The 23,001-nt window shown below is 35.6% G+C and overlaps 1 long non-coding RNA gene across 2 annotated transcripts in view; it reads right to left on the bottom strand.

The window, feature by feature from the left end:
* LOC118168521 overlaps positions 1-19,052 on the bottom strand; it is a 98,755-nt gene extending 79,703 nt beyond the window's left edge. For both annotated transcript variants that reach the window (XR_004751622.1, XR_004751621.1), the window contains exons 1-2: positions 18,899-19,052; positions 18,499-18,585 (exon numbers count right to left, since the gene is read on the bottom strand). This is a non-coding gene — a long non-coding RNA (uncharacterized LOC118168521). The remainder of the gene's footprint in view (positions 1-18,498; positions 18,586-18,898) is intronic.
* Between the last annotated feature and the right edge of the window lie 3,949 nt (positions 19,053-23,001).

Genomic DNA, 23,001 nt, shown 5'->3' with positions numbered 1-23,001 from the left:
ATATAAAATATTTTTGTTGCTGCACACAAATCTTGAAAAATAAGTGTTTATTGCCATAAATTGTAGTTACTGGCAACAAGACAGCTGACTAGGGTCTTGAGGATGGGCTGCATTTAGTTTTTATTACACTAAAAATTGATTCTCACTGCTGATCTAGTATGAGAAAAAGCTAAAGATATGTATTTAAGTTTTCAGGAAAGATATTACCCAGTGGAGCTATATACAGAAATTACTACGTTGCTATTCTATATATTTCAGTTTACACTATGTCAAACATAAAACTGTTGGTGGTACAAATTAAAATGTGAGATTTTTTTTATTATTTTTCCTTTAAAAATCCATATTTTGTTAGCTGTGTTTTAAAGACCTTTGATGCTTGGTTTTATCAAGTGGATAATTTCTTTACTGTAGTGTAGCATGATGACCTTATACACTAACTAAGTGCTTTGTCACAGTTCCAATCTTTTTCTTGGAAGGAACAGCTTGAAATATCATATGTAATGCTAAAATATATTAATAAAAATTCTTGGGAGATTATAACTTTTCCTTCTGGCAGCAGAAAGCAATATTATCAGCTAGATTGGCATATCTTTACAACATGAAAACTTTTTACTGCATGGTCATGATGATACAAAGTTCACTTATTCAAATTCCTGTTTCCTCAAACAGGAGGAAATGGGTCATGCTGTCTAAGAAGGGTTACAGTTGAGTGAATTGTGCATAACTGTTGCACAAAGACTGTTCCTCTTCACATCTTATCAATTTGAATAGTCTGTCTGTGTCTCTTACCTGTTGTTTTCCCATCAGAGGAACTGTCAGGTTCTCCAAAGCCTGTTGGCTCAGCAGTATACATCTCCCTACAGCATATAAATCTGTATGAACTACAGTGACATGTCGCTGCACACAGAGCTGCTGAAGCAGATGGCACTGGGGAACCTGGATAGCTCTCTATAGATCAAGAAATCATCCAGAAGGTGCAGGATCTTTAAAGATTCTGTTGATTATTTAACTACTGATTTACCTGCAGATACTCCAAAAGCCTCCTGAGATACTCCAAAGACATTTTTACTATTTGCAATAATTTGAAGCAAAAGCAGTGCATCAGAAATTGGCATTTTGCTATAACTTAGCTCAATTACAGTACCCCAAATACATCTAATTTTACTTATTCTTTTAAAATTTCATTTAAGTTTTATGGACCAACACTGAATTAATTTAATATCATATTCATAGTGGTGTTTTTTCATATAAAATTTAGAAAATTGCAGAGTGGATTTTATTTATGAATGCCAGTATATACAAGTTATTTTGGAAATAAATTGAGTGTTTAACATTAAGTAATGTGCATTCAACTGTATAAATCACAATAAATATTTTTTTAATTATTATTATTTTTTATTATTTTTTTTCACTATCCTTAGTCTGAGAATAGTTATATGAAACAAGCTGCAACTTTATTAAAAATAGATGTTTAATCACATTTTTAAGCAACCCTCATCTAAAAAAATAATAATAATAATAATAAAAGAGTGAATTTTAAAAAATGTAGGCTGTAATTAATCTGTCTACATGTACTATGAAATAGTAAATTAGAGAAGACAGCTAAGTAAATTTTGTTAATTTTCTCCAGCATAAAGTAAAACCAATTTGGTAATATATATATAATATATATAACTCTAAAGTTCTTAGATTGTTCTGATTTTAACTCTTCACAGTTTCTAGAATATTTGAGTAGATATCTGTCTAGTTTAAACTCCCTAATGATTTTTATATTTAAATACATTTTTCATCCATATTTTTCTAGTGAGATAAAAATTTAACTACATCCGAATCTATAAAAACCAATAAGTACTAATCCACTGGCAAAGCATTCCCTCCTTATGATTCTATGCAGAATTCTATAATTTCTAACTGTCTTCCATATATTTCTACTGGGACACTGCCTGCTGGGGTTAAACCACAACAGCCTGTTTCGGTGTCCAATGTGGGGCCCAAAGGGTTGAGATGATGACAGATTTGATTGGAGCATGGAATGTGCTAGACCAAACTTAGAGATATTATAGCTGTTGAGCTGCTAACTGGCAGGCTCCTGCGCTTGCCAAGGGGCTTGCTTTCATTACCGTATGTTAGAGGCTGGTGCTTTTTAGTGGCTGCTTTTGCTTCTGCCATTTGCTCTACTCCTTATCATCTTGCTTTTCTGTGCCTGAGAACATTTTGGTAACAGCTATGGCCATGTGCCTGGACTGGCAGATGGCCAGGGCATTGCTGCTGTCCCTGTGCTGCTGTACTGGACAGAGTGGAATGTCAGACTTAACTTTAGTCAGAGGGACTGAGAGACCTGTGGATGACTCCATGTGGGAGCACGTACACTCCAAAGCATCTCTGTCCACAGCTAAATCCACTTCAGAGCAAGAACACCTCCAAGCATGTAGTGACAGAGAGGTCTTGCAGTGTCCATACCCATGAAGAAGGCCATACCAGAACATCTCAAAGTGTTTGTGGTCGTGGATAAGACCATGACACAGCAGATGTCTGAAAAGATCTCTGGAGGGATGGTGGCCAATGGAAAAGGCCACATATGAGCAAGTACATCTCAAAGCATCTCTGTCCATGAATAAGTTCATGACACAGTAGATAGACCTCTGAAGGGACTGTGTCTCATGCATAAGTCCATGCCAGAGCTGGTACACCTCTAAGGGACTGTGGCCAATGGAGAAGTCTATATTGGAGCAGGAGTGAGGGGAGGAGTTCACTGTAATGTTAAACACTATGGCCTGGTTCAAAAGGACAAGCAGTGGAGATTGTAATGGATATGCCTGTAAACTGCTATAACCCCTGATTCGAACTGCATGTTATAGGAAATCCTATAGCAAGAACAACATGAACCAATGGAGGAGGACAAGCCTTCCATGACACACTGCAAATACAGCAGTGGCCCAAATTGAGATGGCTTTGGCATCCAGTAATGTCACATAGCACACCCCCTCTCCTCTTCTGAGTTCATGACGTAGATGGTAGAGAGTAAGGGGTGGATATTGTCCTGGTTTTGGCTGAGATAGTTAATTTTCCTCCTAGTATCTGGTATGGTGCTGTGTGTTGGATTTAGGATGAGAATAATGCTGATAGCACACTGATGCTTTAGTTGTTGCAGAGTAGTGCTTACTCAGCCAAGGACTTTTCTGCTTCTCACACCACCCTGCCAGAGAGGAGGCTCGAGGTGACCAAGGAGCTGTGTCCACAACAAGCTGAGAGGGGGAAGCAGCCAGGACAGCTGACCCAGAGTGGCCACAGGGATATTCCACACCACACGGCATTATGCTCAGCAATAAACCTGGGGGAAAAGGAGAAAGGAGGAGGGGAAGGGGGGCATATTTGGTGTGATAGCATTTTTTTTCCCAAGGGACCATTATGCATGATGAGCCCTGTTTTCCTGGAAACGGCTGAACATCTGCCTGCTGATGGGAAGTAGCAAATTAATTCGTTGTTTTGCTTTGCTTTCATGGGTAGCTTTTGCTTTACCTGGTAAACTCTCTTTATCTCAACCCATGAGTTCTTGTGCTTTTACGTTTCCAGTTCTCTCCCCCATCCCACCTAGGGACAATGAACAAGTGGCTATGTGGTACTTAGCTGCCTGATGGGGTTAAACCACAATAACATAATATGACTTTGTGTGGCCCAGCTGCCTTCTTTCTGTTGTCTATTTATATCAGTCATATATATATATATATATATATATATATATATAAAGATAAGAACACTGAATTGCCCAATAGAGCTTTCATGCCAATTCATTCAGTTAAAGCCACTGGATGTTGCTGAGGCACAGTAGCAGGTGCAGTTTTTAGGGCTGGCTCTGTCTCTTTCAAGAGGAAGAAATAAGCTGCATTAATCAAATGCTGATCATCTTTGGGTTTACTTCAAGAACTGATTCTTTGAAAAGTCTTTGATTCTTTGATTCCTTGAATGGGGTCAGAGTGACATTTCAGTAATGGTTTTCCTTTCTTCCACTTGGAAGAACAACTAGACTACCTTGTAATCAGGCTAGGAAAAAGACATGAAGAATCAAGGCAGCTACGGACTTTCTGATGGCAAAAGGGTTTACCTGAAAGCTGCTCACGTATTTCATGAATGCCTTTTGTAAATATCCATAAAAGAGGTGGTAAGTATGAGCTTCAATTGAGGACCTATTTGTTATGTAGGTTTGGGACTCAAGAATAATTCTCTGAAGGACTCATGGGAATAACTTTGTAGTGTCTAACTTTTAGACATTTTTCTTCTTTATGTAATCTTTGTCCTCAAATTTGCTACACTGCCATCTTACACAATGTGCAAGGAGACCCATATGCATAGAACTGCAATTACAGAACTGAATTACACTTTTACTAAGCTAAGTAGCTTTAACTCACATGGATGGATTTCTGAAAATGTTAACAATTTTAATTTCATTCCTGAAATTATTATTATTGTTACTGTTATTATTATTATTGTTATTTTAGTTTGCCATTCCAAAAAAAGCTATTGACAGTTTGGCATAATTTTTCTCCTTTTGCTTTTAGAGGCTATGGAATTTCACCATGAAAGAATTAAAACTGCATAAACTGAATTATTTTATATAATGTATTACTCAACACATAAGACTAGGAGCTTTTAGTCCAAGGTGAGGACTGTCAGACTTATTATTCTTATCTAGCATACTTAATTAGATCAAGCCAACGGGCTACATGTTACACAAGCAGGGCATTTTGCTGTGTCTGGAAGAACTTCAACTATCTGCAATCCTAATATTGAATGCTCACTGATTTAAAAGGCTAGTTATTTACTGACTGCTCTAGCTTGAAGTGAACTGTAGTGAAGAGGTATAGGTAGCATTAAGTATCAGATTGTTTTATAGATCTGCACCATTTTCCTTTCTCTTTTCTCTTATTGTTCCACGCTATATGATTCTCAATTTGAACTAAACATAGCACTTAATTTCAGTTTGACTGAAATATCTGTCTTAACTTTTTTGCTCTGGACAGATTTACACAAATTGAGAATCTAGACTTGATTTATAAAATGGACATAATGGATCTGGGTTGGCCATATGACAGTCACAGGTCTTGCCTAACACTTCTGTGTAATTCTCAGTGGAAATAAGGTTTTATTTTCCTTCAGGGTAGAAAGGTAACAAGAAGACTAAATTGCACTGATTTAATTATTTGTTTATATTTACTATCTACTATAAAATATATTTTTCAACCCAATTCACCCAATTCAGCTGCTAGTCTTTCTTTAATGCATACTTTCTAAGAATGGGAACTTTCTATAGATGGAATCTAAGGATGCCACTATAGCAATAAATAAATAAATAAATAAATATAAAATTATGGTGAGATACAGAAATGTTGAATAAACAGTGAAATATTGAAAATCTCATCAGGAAAAATGGTCATATGAAATTTTCACTCCTGTTTTTAAGACACAGGAGTCTCTAAGAAATTGAAATTAAGCCTTTATTCTAGTTCACACTCCAAAAAAACATGACGGCTAGTTCTGAATGCTACTATAACACAGAGAAGCTATCTGAGGTTCTCCTTGACCCTACCACATACTTAGTGGTAATATCTAAATATCTGGTGTTTTTTTTGCTTTGGTATAAATTTATCCTGCCCACCAGAATTCTATTCAGACTCCATGCTATCTGGGTAATTCATCAACATAAGACCCCAAACCCATAGATTTATGCATGGGTATTGTCATTTTGCTATTTCTAAATTAAATTAAAAAAAAAAAAAAAAAAAAAAAAAAAAGGGCACTGATATTTAGAGAACATGACATTTTGAATACAGTGATTTTTTTTTTCCTTTCCTCTTTCTCTCACTTTCTCTGAGCTTTTGTTTTACTAACACCATGGCTAATACAGATATATTTACAGTCATTAATTAATTCAAGATACTCCCAGCATTTCAAGTTTTCAGATGGTTTGTCTTTTTTCCTCCAATTAGATTTGTATGTAGATGGAAGAAGGAGAAAAGAAGAATGTCATGATTGTTGGTAAATAAAAAGTCCCACATGAATGCTTTTTAATAGCTTATCATCAACATGTAATCCAAGTGAATAATTGCTGCATAAGAGAGTGCGTAGTTGCCCCTAGGCAGTACTTTGTGGAGCAATGTCACTGCGACAAAAAGTGCCGGACATATAATGCATCATCAGCATTTGTGCTATAGGCACGTCATGTAGGTGGATAGGAATCACTGGGGTGTGGTAAATGTAAGTGTGTCAATGACATCTGAGTGGTATTAGATGGATAGGGGGCAAGTAGAAAGACAAAGGAGCCAAAAGACAAAGAAGCCAAAAAATTGAAGAAAACAGCTTTTACCACTAAATGGAAATTACCTTCAATGCTGCAGTGCACCACTGACTTTGACAGCTGAAGCAGCAGCAGAGAAAGAACTTAACTAAGATATTGGTTGTAGTGTTTTCTTTGCAAGTGGCTCAGTCTGTTTGATTTTCCACTGGCAATATTAATCAATGTTCTTTCAACATGATTAGACTGAACTGAATATTTTCTTAAGGGCATAAGAAAGTATTTGAAAACTTAGATTTTGTGTGTGTGAATGTCTGTTTCTACATGCCTACAGCTGTAGAATAGTGGACTGTAAGAATGAAAATAATTGTGTAACTTTGCTCGTTGGAATAAGGGCTATGTTATTCAAAACATGGAAAAGGTTCTGTAAGGAAGATGTATGTTACCTTTATTTATCATAACTTCCCCCTAATAGATACCATATATTAAAAGCAGAAGCTTATACAGTAGGTTTAATTTAGTCTTTGATACAAACCTTTGAATTTGTCTTTATAACATGTCTTTCTGCTGCATTTGCTATTTAAACAGCCAGTCAGGGTATAATGATGTTTAGTGCCAACTGCTTGCATTGGGGCATGTTTGACAGAACTGGAAGTGGCAGCCCTTTGTGGTTTAAACTGCTGTTTCTGAACTGCTTTGAACCACTCAGCATTATGACAAGTAACCTAAGGTGAGAGTTTTTTTTGTTACTTTTATAGAAGAAAAGGCTGAGTACAGTTGTTCACTCAGAACTTGGATGCTTGTGACAGCAAATGTGAGCTAGATCTCTTCCATACCATTATAGTTAATGCATGGTAGGAAAACTTTTGAAAAAGAATGACAATCCAGCACTGCTTGTAGAAGAAGTAAAATTTCTCAACAGCCTTAAATACATACATTTTTTTTTATAAAACAAGTAGATTAACATACCTATCTGAGAGGCCAACATTATCCTGCTCAAACACTGTACCAGAATAGGTGGACTGGGAGAGATTCATGTCCAATGTACTTGCCCCTGTCTGAAAGTGCTCATTCATGATCACATTAGGATCTGCATACTGGAAAAGTTCACATATAAGCCTTCTCTGCTGTAGAACAGTTTTGGTAGGGAGTTGTCTATCTTGCCTAAGTGATTTTTTTATATATATGTCAGCTAACCAGCTAACTTAGATTCAGATGTGAACTCCAGCAGCTGAGGCATCAGGTGAATATCTGATTCTCTCTGCAGACCCGTTGGCTTGTTATCCAATGAATGGGTTGCACTCAACAATGATTCGCATATTTTTTCACCTACAATAGTAAAAAATGGGTATATCCCTGTTTAATAAATTATAGAATCATAGATAAATCTAGTATGTTTCTACTGCTTCTGTTTGCAAAGAATTAGCGTACATTTTAACAGGGTTAAGACTGCACGTACTAGAGAGTAAAAGTGGAAAGACATAGCTTCTGCTAGTAGATGAGAAGGACTGCAGTATGTTTGAGAAGTAGCCTGGCTGACAGTGAAATGATCAGCTTGACACACACAGAGCTGTTGTAAAATAGGTAGTGCACTATTGCCATCTGAAAGCTTTGAGAGGCCCTTCCTTCTACTGAGAGGCTTTCCTGTTTTTCAAAATGTTACCTTCTCACTGAGAAAGCATGTTGGGCATAAACTGACATACTTCAGCTGACTGAAGCTGCTGTAACTGGAGGCAATACAGTCAAAATAGTGTAGCTTATATTTCATGCTTAAATATTTTTTGTTATTACACGAACCTTGCAGCAACAGTCAAAGACTCTATTTCTCAGATGAGGTCAGTCTAGATTAGTAATCTCTGATAAATTATATCTGGAAATAAAGATGAAAAAAATAATTTTCACATGAACAGATATAATTAAAACTTATATACATATGTATATATAGACATATATACAGAAATCCAGACAGAAATCCAGAAGCTTACTTTTGACACTTGAGATGGATAACAGAGTGTTATACCATTATTTTTTTGTTTTGTTTTGGTAGGGCAAGGTAAAGGAAACCTAGATGATGACAAGTAAGTACGAGAAGTCAGAAAATAAACATGTATTTTAGAGGAAAAAAAAGAAGTATTTTAAAGGAAAAAAAAAAAAAAAAAAAAGTCATAGGAAAAACAGATTGGCAGACTAGTGCTTTTTTATTATTATTTTATTTTTAATTTCATAGACTTTAAGGCCAGAAGGGACCATCAGTTCTACTACTCTCACTAACCTTTATTTCTTTTGAAATCAGGAATTACAGTATTCAGATCTTCAAGCACCTATACTATTGTATCCCAGAATGGTGCAGCCACAAAACTGGAAATGCCGTGAGTGTCTAAAGAGCTTTCTCTGACAAAAAAAAAGGTTTATGTGGTGAAAAAATAAGATGATTCTAGTAGGTAGCTATGTTCAAACACACAAATATTTATTTCAGACCTTTTTATATATTAGGCTTTCATAAAAATTTCTTCTAAATTAAATTTAGGAACAATTAGAACCCTGCTCATAGGAGTCACAGCTAGCCAAATATCCATAAAGGGAATATCTTTTATCTGTTACAATACTTGTTGAAAAACATCTGTGTATGCAATTAAAAATATCGATTTTATTCCTAGTGTATAAATGCCTAAGAGTATTGTACGACTAGAGATCAATTTCTATTATCAAATAGAAACACAAGAAGCAACAATATTAATTCTTTTGCTGTTGTTTTTCCTTGTCATTAGAATGGGCCAGAAATTACTTTAGAAGACTCAGTTTGGAGACAGATGAGAGATTCTAGAGCTTTAATATTGAGATATCCAAAATCACACATCAACTAATAGCTGAGTCTGGAGTTGACATCATGTCTGAATATGTTTCTGGGGGCTGACTAGCATTTAAATACCATATTTAAATGGTACATATCTGCCATATTTCCCATGGCACATATCTGCCTTTCTACCTTGAGACTGGATTTCCCCCTAATAGAATGTGACCTAAAATTTTCATAACTCAGTAAATTACATATGATCCTTGAGAAAGGATATGAGATGAGAAAATGATATGAGAAATCTATGATATGAGAAATAAAAGAAATCTATGATATGAAAAAAAAGAATCTATGATATGAGAAAAAAAAAAAAAAGCATTTTGCAATGCATTGTTTTAAGTTTTCTACAGAAATTTTGACAGCACCTGGATTTGCATCATTAAAGTCAGAGACAATTATTTTTTTGGGCTTTGGTGGAAATAAGCTCAGACCTGCTGTTGACAAACAAAGTTTCCAACCTCCAGTGCTAATCTAAGTGATGATTAAAGAGAGTCAATCTCCATCTGTAGTTATTATGCTGTCGCAATAGAAAATTAAATTAGGTCAGTTTAGAGAAAGGAAATATATATTATACTGCATATGCACATAGCAGTTGAGGCAAACAGTTCTATAAGTAAAAGAATACAGAAAATGAGTAAACAATGAAGTAATAATTTATGCAGAAAAGTGATTCAACCTTTTCTTCAGTACTTGAAGAAGAAACTACTTTTATGTCTTGAAAAAGTTACATTTTTCCCAGTTGACATTGTGACTCCTGAAGTGGAGACAGAAGTGGAAAACCCACATAAGCAATTCTTCTGTTTGAGATGCTTATGAGCCAGACAGACCAGCAAATACCGATGAATAATTAAATAAACAAACAGGCAAATAAATAAATAAATAAAAATACTTCAATTTAGTTTTAAATGAATATACATTCAATTTAAATGTCCAAATTTGTGAAACTATAGCACATGAAAATCTAAATGACAATTCACTAAACAGCTCATGAGATTTTCAGCTCAGCTCCCAAAACCTGTTTTTCATGAATTGAGACTTGTTTAGATTTGGGGAAAAAATAACAAGAATGGTTCATCTTTTTGCTGTGAATGTCGAGACCTGCTGCTATATATAGAGAGACCCTGCTGATCACTTTTCTTCATAGAGTATAGAAGACCACTCTTGTTTTTCTGTGCCTTTTTTTTTTTTTTTGAGCATCTCTTTTTTTTGTGTACTTTTTTTAGTATGTGGATTGATTATATCCTGAGTTCTTGTGCATGAGAAAAAAGGTACCAGAGAATACAGAACAGAAGGGAAAAAGATAGCACAGATCCCTTTTAGTCTGAGAGAGACACATGAGCATTAAAATTTAACACATACCCTATTCATCTTTCCTCCACTCAGGATCTTACCGTGAGACAGATCAGTATTGAAAGCTAACTGAACAACAGGTTGGAGTACAAAGTTATCTTGTTTGTCTTAGCCTTAGTTAAACTTGGCTTCTTTGCTAGTACTGAGGAGTAACAAAGCAACAACACAGAGGAAGAGCTTGATTTAATGATGTTGGAATGATGAATGAGCAATTCATCCAAAGCTTCCTTTTGGTCGGGCGAACAGTCTTAGACCTGTGTGTGAACTACTCTCTGGGCAGCTGGATAATAGGTCAAAGCAATGTCATTCCCTTCCTCACTTAGAAACAGTACTTTCTGTCCTTATAAAAGATGAGTTCCTTCCAATGGAAGCAAGAAATGCCATACATATGAGTCAGCCTTCACTGTCCAGGTGGTGCCATTACTCAATTTTTGGACACTGTGCTACAGCATATTCATGCACTCATTCAAACACTTCACAGTTGTGTGAAAGGAAAACATCTTTTCGCTTTTCCCTTTGCATTTTTAAATTGAGGACATTAAAACAGGCTCAGTGATCCTAGTTTTTGAGCCAGAGACTATCCTTAAATTCCCCTACTGCTTTTTCAGGTGCTCCTAACGTGCAAGGAAGTGATTGACTAATGCTCCTCCCCCACCCCCCACAGAAAAAAAATAAAAAATAAAAAATAATAAAAAAAAAGGAATGAGAAGGGAAAGGGAAGGGAAGGGAAGGGAAAGGGAAGGGAAAAGAGTAGGGAAAAGGGAAGGGAAAGGGAAGGGAAGGGAAGGGAAGGGAAGGGAAGGGAAGGGAAGGGAAGGGAAGGGAAGGGAAGGGAAGGGCATTTATAATTTAATGAAAAATGGAGTACTGTTTCAGTATCTTTATCTCAATACCAGCCAATCATTTGCCTAACTGCAAATAGCAAAGTTATTTCTTTACAGTCACTGGATGGAGTTAAATATTAATGAAAAATCTGAAAAATCTATGGGCAAATTCTGGATGGGCTATTAAATCTACTGGGTGTACTAACTCTTACAAATTCCTTCTCGATTATTCACATAACACTTTTATAACAGTTTCCAGTTGTTGCTATGACGGGTAAATATTTTCTAATTGTTGCTATACAGAGGGATCTTCTACATCACATGTATTTATTATAACAAGCATAAAAAAAAAAAAAAAAAAAAAAAAAAAAAAGCAATGCTCCTCACCTTCTGATAGGTAGTGGTAATTTTCACTGTTTTATTGACTGTCCCTAACACTGCCACCTCCAATGCCTCTTAACTCAGTGGATAGGTGATGGTTTACTCTGTGATTGCTTTGCATTGCTTATATTACTAAAAATACTAAAGATTCCACATTCTGGTAGAACATCCTGTTATTCCCAATACATGTGCTTCAACTCCAGCTCTCAGCTACCTACCTACATATTTTATCCATCTTGAAAAGGTATTACCAGGCTCTAAAGAAAGAGCTTAGACATTGATTCATCATGTAAAGCTTTGACAAAAGCTTCATAATCACCCCTCTAGATGAAATTCAGTGGTTAACCTTGATTTAAACCATTACATATTTTACTAAAAGAACACTGGAATGAAAGACCTAGAAGATTGTCTCATAATTTATTGCTGAAAACTGAAAAACAAATAAAGGAACATTTCCATCTATGTTTAGGGTTTTACAGATCCAGATGAGATTCTGTAAGCCTAGAAAATAATCAGGATGCTTAGGGATTCAGAACAAATTTTCTAAATGGAAAAATCCAGATGATATTTATATATGGCTGTAAAAAGCATGCAAAAGCATGCATCATTAAAGGTACTAAAAAAACAAACATGAAAGCAGATTTCTGGGTTGGCATGGATTCAGGACAGAGAGGAGTAAATGAGTTAGAGAACAAACCGTAGTTGCGAGTGAAGAGAAGAAATAAGTTGAATTCTTTTTTCTTTTCTTTTTTTTCAGATATTTTCTACTGGTTTACTTGAAAACTTGTTTAATGTTTACTATTTAATATTTTGTTTTCCTATCCACTTTGGATAACAGCCTTCTTTTATAAAACCCATACTGCATCTAAAAGAAGATACTTCAGGTCCTTGACTTGGACATCCTCGGAAAACTTAGAATATAAACAAACTAAAATTAATCATAAACTCAAATTCTTATGTTAAAAATAGTTTGTAATATGTATACACATCCCATGTGAAAATTCAACATCTACAGTTTCTAAATCAGATAAGCAGCCTTCTGACACTCTCTCCTGTCTGGAGATTTTGCATGGTAAAAAGTAATGATTACTAGTGTTCCTATTTTCTTTAGAAACACTTTAAGGTGTGCTGAGTTACTTTTTGCTGTGATATGCATTATTGTACTTGTGAGGAACAGCATAAAAAATGACTATACCCACTCATGGGAAGCTGCTTGTGCTTATGAATATCATAATTCTAGATGACAATGAAGAATACTGGGCTATATATTAATTACTACATAATTAATTAATTGTAAACTAATTACTACTTAATTAACTAAACAACTATATTGTACTGTAACATTAATATAACATGCTTTTGTGTTGTATCTACCATGCTGCATCTCATAACCACATTTTATTCTTTAAAAATTTTGGAAAATTTTAGATAGTAAAAAAGGCTTCTGTCATATTTTCTTATTCTATAGCTGGAAAGCAAGCCAAGAGGCTTGTGTCAGCTGTTGAGTTGTTGGCAAGAGTGCAACCAGTGATACCATAAATTCCTCAGATATATTCTAGTACTTCACCAGGCAGAACCACTGAAGTTATGTTTTCCTTTCCTCAAGATCTTAAACGCTTTAGAACAAAAAAGAAGGGAAGAGAACAGAACACAGTTTAATGTCTGAAACGCAACAGCTTTTTTTATTTCAGATTTCATTTCTTGATTTCTATGCACTGAAAAATCACATGCTTTCTATTTGTGCAGCAATAAGTGTCATTAGATGCAGTGCAGGAGGTAATTGCATAAAACCAGTTATAATATTATTATTCCTTGTTCCACAAAACCTTAATTATAATTTCTTGAATAGTTAGCCTTCAATCAATAAGCTCTTCATTTTGAAGTGCATTCACCCATTTCTACTGTCAGTCCTCAGTGGTTATGAATGTCTTCCTTGTGAGATGGGACATGAATAGAGCTCTGTCAGTTCTTGAGCTTTAATATGGCATATCAGGGTTAACGATCAACAACTTTACTCTAAGGCTTTTCCTCCAAAGATGTTCACCAAATGCACCAAAATGCTTTAAAAATTTTAATTCCAATTATTATTTCTTTAGTCCACAGTAGCAGCACATGCCCCTAAAAGACCAGCCTTTGTGTTCTTCTGTAGAGTTTTGAAAGAAGGGCATGACACAGTCTACTCACAAAATGACTGAAAGCTATAGGCACCACACCAGATTTAGAGATAAATCCTGTTTGTTCTATTAAGTTATTTTCCCTAGGGAATAAATTTAAGTTACAATATTTGCTTAAAATTTTGTGTTACCTAACGTGATAAAAAACATGCTCTGTAGACAGGTAGTATTATGAGCAATGTGATTCTACCTTGTTTATTTTTGCCAGCTGACAAAATCATGGAATTTAGAGAACTCAATAGATTACCTAGTTAATTGCTATACTCTAATACAGGAAACTATCAGCTAGGGTGTCTCATTCCCAATACATTCTTTTTACTGTGTTTTTAAAACTGCTTACTGAGAGGAATTCTTGAAGAGTAACCTAACCTTTCAAATTTAAGCTCATATTTCTCATTTTCTCTGCCATAGAAATGACAAAGAGATTAAGCTCTTTTTCACACTTAAAAACTTTTATCACATCTCTCTCTAGACTTCTTTGGAATTAAGAAACTCAGTATATGCAGACAATGAGCTTGGTCTTTTTCTCTGTGCTATGTTCAACTACGTCCTAGGTCATACTTATCACTGTACAATCTCTTGCCTTCCTAAAAAAATTGAATATTTTGAAGATAAGAAAGTCCCAAGTGAACATACAGTGGATTTAGGAATGTTATTCCTCTCCTCTTTTTGCCTTAACTCATATGTCAGAAAAACATACCGTGCTGTACATTTCTACTGTCACTGTGTATTCCCATACATTTAGACTAAGCTCAATAGGTTTTATAACTTTAGCAGATGAATAAGTTTGCCGACTCCAAAGCTCAGTCTCTGCCACATAACTGAAGGCAGCAAGTCTCAGAAATGATGGGTTCCAAAATGGCACTTCTATCCGTTTCTTCAGAGTCTTCTGGAAACCTCTCATCCTTGCTAATGGTAGTTAAAAGGGAGTAGCAACTTGAAGCCACCCATACTCTAAGCCAGTGGAAAAGTTTAACAACACAACACAGGGCTGATTAAGTACTGTTAGCAAATAATAAATTAAACAATTAATTTTTGCTCTGGCTGTAAAATAAATGAATTATTTGCTAAGAAATACCTTTATTATTACTCTGTCCTCAGAGATTATGATAATATTCATCTGTTACATTACTCACATTTTTAGAAGACAAATAATCAGAAATGTTTACGAATACATATACATACATATTGCTTAATTTGTTTGGCTTTAACCATGAAGGACTTTTGTTGATGCTCATGCCCAATGGAACTGACATGAACAGGCTAAATTTTATACTGGCATAAATCCACTGAGTTTTAAGCAGGCTGGGGTTTGGCCCTTTGTTATTATTTAATGGGAAAATAAACATCCACACTTGAATTTGTGAAAAGGAATGATAGGAAGGTTATACAGGTCAGTCTCTTATTAATGAAATAGAGACCCTTTCAACTTTGAGCTACTCAGATGAATCTGAATCAGGTCAGAAATAACCAAAAGTCATTAACATCTGACAGCTGGATGATGGCCTGTGTAAAATGAGTTGGTGCTCTTAGCCCAGTACATAAAACATCGGAATAATTGGTGTTAATTTGCACCCCTATTGGCAGTCTTAGCACAGAGGTCAAAGATTGAATGGGCATGAAAATTAAACTATCCTGTCAGCCATAAAGGTTCTTTCAGGTCAGGATTGAAGCACAGTAACAGGATAATATAGAAGAATTTCTACCATCAGTGCTGGGGCTGTAGCAGTTCAGTGAGTAAGCCTGACTTTGTTCTTGACTACATTCAGTAATATGATGCATTCCTCAGACATTACAAACTCTGAGGGTTTTCCTTCTACTTTATTTATTTATTTGAGAGAGATAGGGAGAGAGAAATTAAATTTACATCATAAATACAACAGTAGCAGGAGCCAAAGAGGTCAACAACTGACCTCCACATCAAGTGCAAATTGTTGTATCAGTGCTGGGATCTGTGGAGAATTACTAATATATTTTTGCAGCTGACAAGCTATTAACAGCCATTTATACATGTGTGTTGATGGCATAAAAATTGACCGATAATGAGCCTTATGTAAGTCATGGTCCAGTGTCAACTTCTAGTACAATTTTTTATTTCAGATTACCAATCTCATTGTGACACAATTTGCAGTCTTTTTCAGTCTAATGCAAACAATATTTAGCACCAGACATGCCTGTTCCTTTCATTCCTGGTTGCACATGAGAATAAAGTTTGCAATTAAATTGGAAAGGCATGGAAATATTGAAAAGATGAATGCCTTCACGTTGCCAACTGGCAGAAAGACTGGCTGAGGAGGTTTGAGTGAATTCTGCAACTATGTGGCTCTGTACAATGAAAGAACAGATTCAGAAATGGAGAATGGGTAAGTAACAACTCAAATTATATTTGCACCGAGTATGTTCACCACTTGTCAAGTCTAGCTGATATCCAAAAGAAATAAAATAAATCCTCTGGAGATTTAATCGTAGGTTCAGATGTACTTTGCTCTAAAAGGAAGGCAATCCTGAGTGAGCTGCAGAGTTAAGTAATGCGGATATAGCTTTCATGTGCAAATTTCTTTTGACTCAGTGAAACAACAGTTCCCAGAGTCTGGACTGATGTCCACACAACCAGGCCTGCATGTGAATGCAAATGACTTCATTATAGGCAAAGTCTCTGTGCACCAATGAGCTGAACAGGACACTTGCAGAGATACCAGCTTTGTGTGCAGCCTTCTTGCTGTTTCTGCTTCCTGTCTGAAAATAAGTGGCATCTTATCCGTTGCTAAGCAGTAGGAAAGGGGTGCAGCATGGCAGGGGAAGCAAAACTTCTTTTTGTTAGTGCATTTCTTTCACCATGGCAATTGATAACTTTTCTATTTCCTTTTTCTTCCATCATCTTGAATTTCATAAGAGTCAACTCAAAATGAATTTTGTTCAGCTTGCTGTATTGCCAAACTCACTGCATGCACACAGCAATATATTCCTTGTCAATACGAATAAAAATATCTATCATTTTTCAGTTACAAATATTTATTTATTTATTTATTTATTTTTGGAAATATTCAAGGAAAATCTAGCTCAGAGACCAGTACTCCTGTACTGTGAAGAGAATTCCAAATAAGCACTCTAAGCTTTTGTTTGACTCGAGAGACAGGCTCACAAGTCTTTTTAATTATGCCACACAAGTGGAACACTTTAACAGATTGGGTTAAGAGTACATCCTGCAGAGCTCCTTAGCAGTTCCTGTAGCTAAAGATCCTTTTAGGTGAGGTGGAAATGTTTATAATGCCACAGAGTAATTGATTTTGGGTTACTCAAAGCATATGTGTGGGCTGCCATCCCCAAAAGAAAGTTTTATGCCCTGCTAAGGAGGTTTTAGGCACTTAGCACAATCAGGGGGTTGTGGACGGCAGGTACTTTGAAAGTTAATTGTAAATTTGGTTCAGAATCCTAGACTCAAGACAAAGTCTACATTCCATATGAATGGCTGAAATCTTCAAATCCGTGCCTGACTGATTCCTTGTCTGAACTACAAAATCTGTGTGACATTCAAGGAGTAGTGCAGTGAAGCATAGACAGGCAACTGATTGTTCTTTCCAACTCTCAAAGAGCTTTTTTCCATAGTGCAGAGATTTAATTTTTGGGCAGTGCTAAGTAACATTCCTCACATCAGAATTTGTAGCTGAGTACTGAAGGTTATTCCCTGTTCTGGATACTAATCACTGGGACACATTCTCTCTGGTACTGGAGTAAAGATCCAGTACCAGATTCAGAACTTCAGCTCTGGATTTTGCTGGAGGTGTTGTCTGGCTCCTTCTGTAAATCTGTGCTTTTTAGCATACAGATGTATTCCTTTATCAGCTCCAGCTTTTATGTGTTTTGAGTGTAAAAGAAAGAGACCAGATACATTGTTTGGCTAAACCACTGTTCATTTAGAGCCAAAAAAAAAATCAAAAGAACTATTTATCAATATTTCTCTCTTATGGACAGTCTCATGCTTCTGCTGAGAAAAGAAAGGCAACCAGAAGAAGAAATCAAAATAGAAAGTAAAAGCATGTATTCCAAAAATTAGCTATTGCATCTCACAGAATTAGACAATGAACACCAGCAACTACAATACACAGATGGATGTAGGTGTTTGAGGGCCATTAGGCACTGAGCACTTCCTCAAATGAATCACAATTACACAATCACCATTCCTAAGTCATTTTATGCCGATCCATCATGAAGATTTATTAGTCCTTAATATCTCTCATTGTTTACTTGTGACAGGAGTGCTTGGTGCTTGAAGGTGATCTGACACCTCTCTGCTTGCTAGCACTGCATACTCAATGCCATATGAAAACAACATAAGGAGGCCTAGTACCAAATGCCGAGTATCAGACACCAGCCCTTAGAAATGGCCCTTGGGAATACAGGCCCCTGGCTGCTTTCCCACATCTCATGATGAGCACACAACTATTTTATATTCCATTACCCTGATGTCCCTGTACTTGAGCATATGCTGTTTGTTGTCTGTCTTGGGCATATATCCAAACAGAGTGCCTGCAGGCTGTATTATCCTATAATCCATTGTATGTTCCAAGAAATCATGTGATCCTATTGGTTTTTCAGATACCACAGTTTTGAACTGTCAAAACTGACCTCGTGTCATGTTTCTCTTTTGCTTTTTCCTGTTAAGGTTGTCCTAGATCTTCAGGTTCAAGTGTGATTGAATGCAGCAGTATGCTCCTGTCACAAAAGGAACAGATTTCCCCAGCTCAGACGCAGTATTATGTAGGCTGTACATATTTCTAGGCTGTGCAAATCATATTTTAAAATATAATGTTCTGCCCCCCACTCCACCCCCACCCCCACCCTCCCCCTGGGTTGAATTCAACATTCTGTAGCTGGAAACTGAACACAGTTGTGATATATAAAATAAAACTTCCATCACTTCAGACCTCTGGGCAATCATTTTCTTCAGATGCGTTACACCCAGTAGACGAATTTCTGTTTTTAGGCACAGCTCAGAAAGACAAGTAACACATAAACCACAGCTTACCCCAGCAGAGCTCCCTCCTACGGATCTCTTGGTCCAGATGAACAGTAAATCACACTGGCACCACCCTGCACCAATCATGTTTGTCAACAACAGTGGCTGGGCCAAAGTAAGTCATCCTCTCACCTCTGCCTCCTACCTGGGTTCTCTGGAAAGGACAGGCCAAGGGCTGGACCCCACCCACACTTCAGTAAAGAAATTTCCCATTTTCCTTGGACTGATATTTCCCCATATCAGAATACAGCCCTATATTGTTAGTAACAAATGTCCACTGTTTCTTATGGTTTCAATGCCTTGAAACTTTACTAAATGTTTACTGTTTGGAACAACATCTATTTCTGTCTCAGGCTGAGGTCTTGAGGGATTTTTCCAAAGGTATTATTAATTCAGTCAGTGTAAGAGTGAGATAAGAGAACAGAATATTGTTTTCACAACTATTTAAAAAATGGGAAACATAGGAACAAAATTGCATGTAGCTATGTAATTAGAGACAGCAACATCACCCATGCACTCAAGGGAGTTTATTTCATGTTGCACAACTGAAATTATCTTTGGCTTTTTCTAACAGTTATATATGTGTATATATTTATTTATTTTCATTTTATCATCTTTCAACAAAGTCTTCCATAAATGTCTGCTTTTGGGGATATGTATGTATACATATCTACATTTGTATACATATACATATGTATATGTGTAAATTCCTATGAGTAGTATTTAATGAAATGGAACTTTTAAGTTCTGCTTCTTTTTGGGAGGAAGATTGTTTTAATTCCATAGATTCCACCCTCTTAGCAGGAAATTTTCAGCCTAATAAAATAATTTCAAGACCCCGAGGCCAAATCTTACAGTCTACATGTAAAACTCATTTTAGAAAAACGTCTTATTAACGTCGTTTCCCAGAACTAAGAAAGGGATGTGAGAGTTTGTCTTAGTTATATACTAAGTTTTAGATACAATTTATTAGTAGACATTAAAAAAAAAAAAAAACTTAATGAAGAAAGAAATGAAATGCAAAATTAAAAAGATCTGAACTGAGTTCTCATTTACAAAGAAATAATTTCAGAAAATTTTTAGTAACAGTCTTCTAACCTTTTATGTCAAGCATCCAGTGGCCATTAGTGGCCATTAGGGGATATGTATGTGAAACAGGTTAAAGTTCTAATAAATTGTTGTGTATTAAACATTAAACAAAGTCAACAAAATCAACAACAATAACAACAAACACACATCCACACTCAAATCCAGTTCTCATAAGACAGCGGGACTTTCTCCATCAAACAACACAGGACTGAGTAAAGATGAAAAATAAGTACTAACCAGACTATAGGTAGGTTTATGACACCTGAAGTGTTGTCAGACCACCTCCTGTATCTGAGATAGTCATAGATATTAAGGGATTATAGTCATTATATTTATTGCAGTATTAAATATTTTTTTTTCTCTCTAAATTTATTATATAGGCAGATAAGACTTGACAGACCTGAAGAATACTTTATTTTATATGTTTTTTGTTCCTTTGTACTCAGAATCACAATAGATATTGTAGCATGTGGCCCATAGAGCCCTCTTCCTTGGGTTTTACAGTACTGTAAATTTGTGCATGTTCTTTTTCTATCCTGTGAAAAAATCAGAGTTTAGATCATTGAGGTGCCATGATTACAACTTTCCTTGAGCAAAAATGCTTTGCCCCTCTGAGGTGCTGCCTGTCAGATATATCTGTAATAAATGTGGGCAGCCATAATGCAGGATGCCTTGAGTGTGACTTGAGTGTGCAGACTGTTCTATAGGCAGCCCAGCCTGAAGCTACCTATAAATTATGTCTTTTCTTTCTTCTCTTACATCATCAAAGTGTTCTTAGGAAGAATGTACTGAGCAATGTAGGACAAAACTCCTAAGTTTGATTCCACTGTGCCCTTCTCTATCAGATATCTAGACTTGTCTCAAGTTTGTTCTAAGTGTAATGTCTATACAAACAATATTTCAGTACAGAACCATGCTAAATATATAATGTAAGTTCTACCAATGAGAAATAAAATGATCAAGATCCTGTAGGACTTGCTTCTAAAGCAGTGATTCTACAGACTTTTCAGGGAGATAAAATTTTTGTACTCAGATAAGAGGTTTTGATGAACATTTATATCTCCAGCCACATGTAACAGACTGAAGAACTATAATAACAACAATAAGATTGAATGAATCTAATATCAAAGGCTTTAAAGCAGACAATAAAATAATGGGAACACTCCTTAGTAAATAATAAGACTAAAAACCAAAATAGTGAGAAAACTTGGTAACATTTTGATCCAAATGTTTTCCTTAGCATATTGGAAATTCACAGTGAGAAGGAACTGTGGCTATTCTCAACTTCATGGAATCTAGTGTATCCAGAACAAAGAGCACTGATTTTTTCTTGTAACTATTAAACAAAGATAAAGTCATAAAGTGCTTCAGATGTCTCTCTCCTAAGTCAAGATCAGTTTTACAACACTTATTTGAGGCTGTTTCACTCAGTGAAAAAATACCAAACTTCTTGTTAAAGTTTACAGCTCATCACATTTTCATTTGAGTCCTAGTTGCAGTACACCCTCTCCAGCAGTTAAATGTGTCTTTATTACCCATAAACAGGGATTTGCATTTGGCACAGAACATGTATCTTAATAGTTCATTTTGTATTTTAAGAGAGACCTCGCTAATTTCCACTTCTTATCCAAGGGACCAATATTTACCATAATTTGTCAAAATTTCAGAAATGACTGCTGTATATGGTGAGTACTCCTTTGAGGTTGTGACAGTGTTTTCTAGATTGACTGTAAACTCACTGGAAAGGAATGCAGAGTGCCTACTGCAAAAACACCATTCTAGACAATGGCCTTCATTTACTAGTACAGCAATGCAGTAGTAGAAATCACTCTACTTTAGCTCTGCAGAACAATGTTTCAACCTTCTGCTGTTACACTCACTATTAAATCTTGTAATTAGAATTTCTTCTTCTTTTTTTTTTTTTGTGTTAAGTACTTAAATATTTTTTTTACATATTTTTGGTATAATGTACATGAAAAGATTCATTAAGCAGGTAGCAGAGAATTTCCTCAGGGAAAAAAAGAAATACTTGAATGACATGAAATGAGTGTTTCATTCCTTTTAATTTAAACAAACAAACAAAAAACAGATCTGCTCCATTTGTTGTCTGTTGTCCTGCAGAAGATATATGTTTTGGCAGGAAATGAAAGGCCAAAACATTTTCTGATGAATAATACTAATGTTAGTTCAAACTCTGAACATTCAGAAATGCCATTAAGTGACCTCCAGGTAGCTATAGGTTAGAATGCTTCAATCTTTTTTACAGGCTGGATTTCATGACAAGACACAAAGACTTCCTATGATATATCTTGAATCTCCATGGAGTACACATGCATTTTGTGTTTTCTAACCACCACAGAAGGGTACTGTCACACTAGTAAATCAAATTATTTCAGATGAGACATTAGACTATTGATATAACTGCAATTTTTTTTTTTTTTGGGGGGGAGTGCTCAGTTGTCTTTCTTGAAAAGAAAAGAAAAGAAAAGAAGTAGAAAAGAAAAGAAAAGAAAAGAGGTAGAAAAGACATAGAAGATACTTATAAAAAAATTACACTGAATTGAGAGACAATTTCCGATGTAGAAAGGAAAGATTTTCCTTTCTTAAGATTTTCCACATTATTTTCCAGGTAAGATGAAGGATCATATTTGCAGACTACTTTTCACATAAATTTATAATACTATGTTAAACAAAACAAAAACAAAAAAGTGTTTTCCTCTTACAGTAGTCCTTTTGACTGCTGTAAGTTACCGAACATAAACCTACCAACATTTGAGAATCTGAGGACCAAAAAAGTCCAATTCAGTTCTCAGATCCTTTGATATCAGTTTTAGGCCTAAATTTATTATTACCTTGCTACTAATACAATAGTTCTAAGAGTCAATAATTTGGAAACAGTCAAAATAACCTAAGTGAGACCTCTACAATGGGATGGGACAGATATTTTCTGTCTTTTAGACAAAAAAAAAAAAAAAAAAAAAATCCTCCAGAAATTTTTTATATCAAAATAAACAAATATCTTT

Source organism: Oxyura jamaicensis, chromosome 5, assembly GCF_011077185.1.
Source record: "Oxyura jamaicensis isolate SHBP4307 breed ruddy duck chromosome 5, BPBGC_Ojam_1.0, whole genome shotgun sequence".
Classification (NCBI taxonomy): Eukaryota; Metazoa; Chordata; class Aves; order Anseriformes; family Anatidae; genus Oxyura; species Oxyura jamaicensis.
Note: the sequence above shows the minus strand (reverse complement) of the source record. Positions and strands in the feature narration are given on the sequence as shown.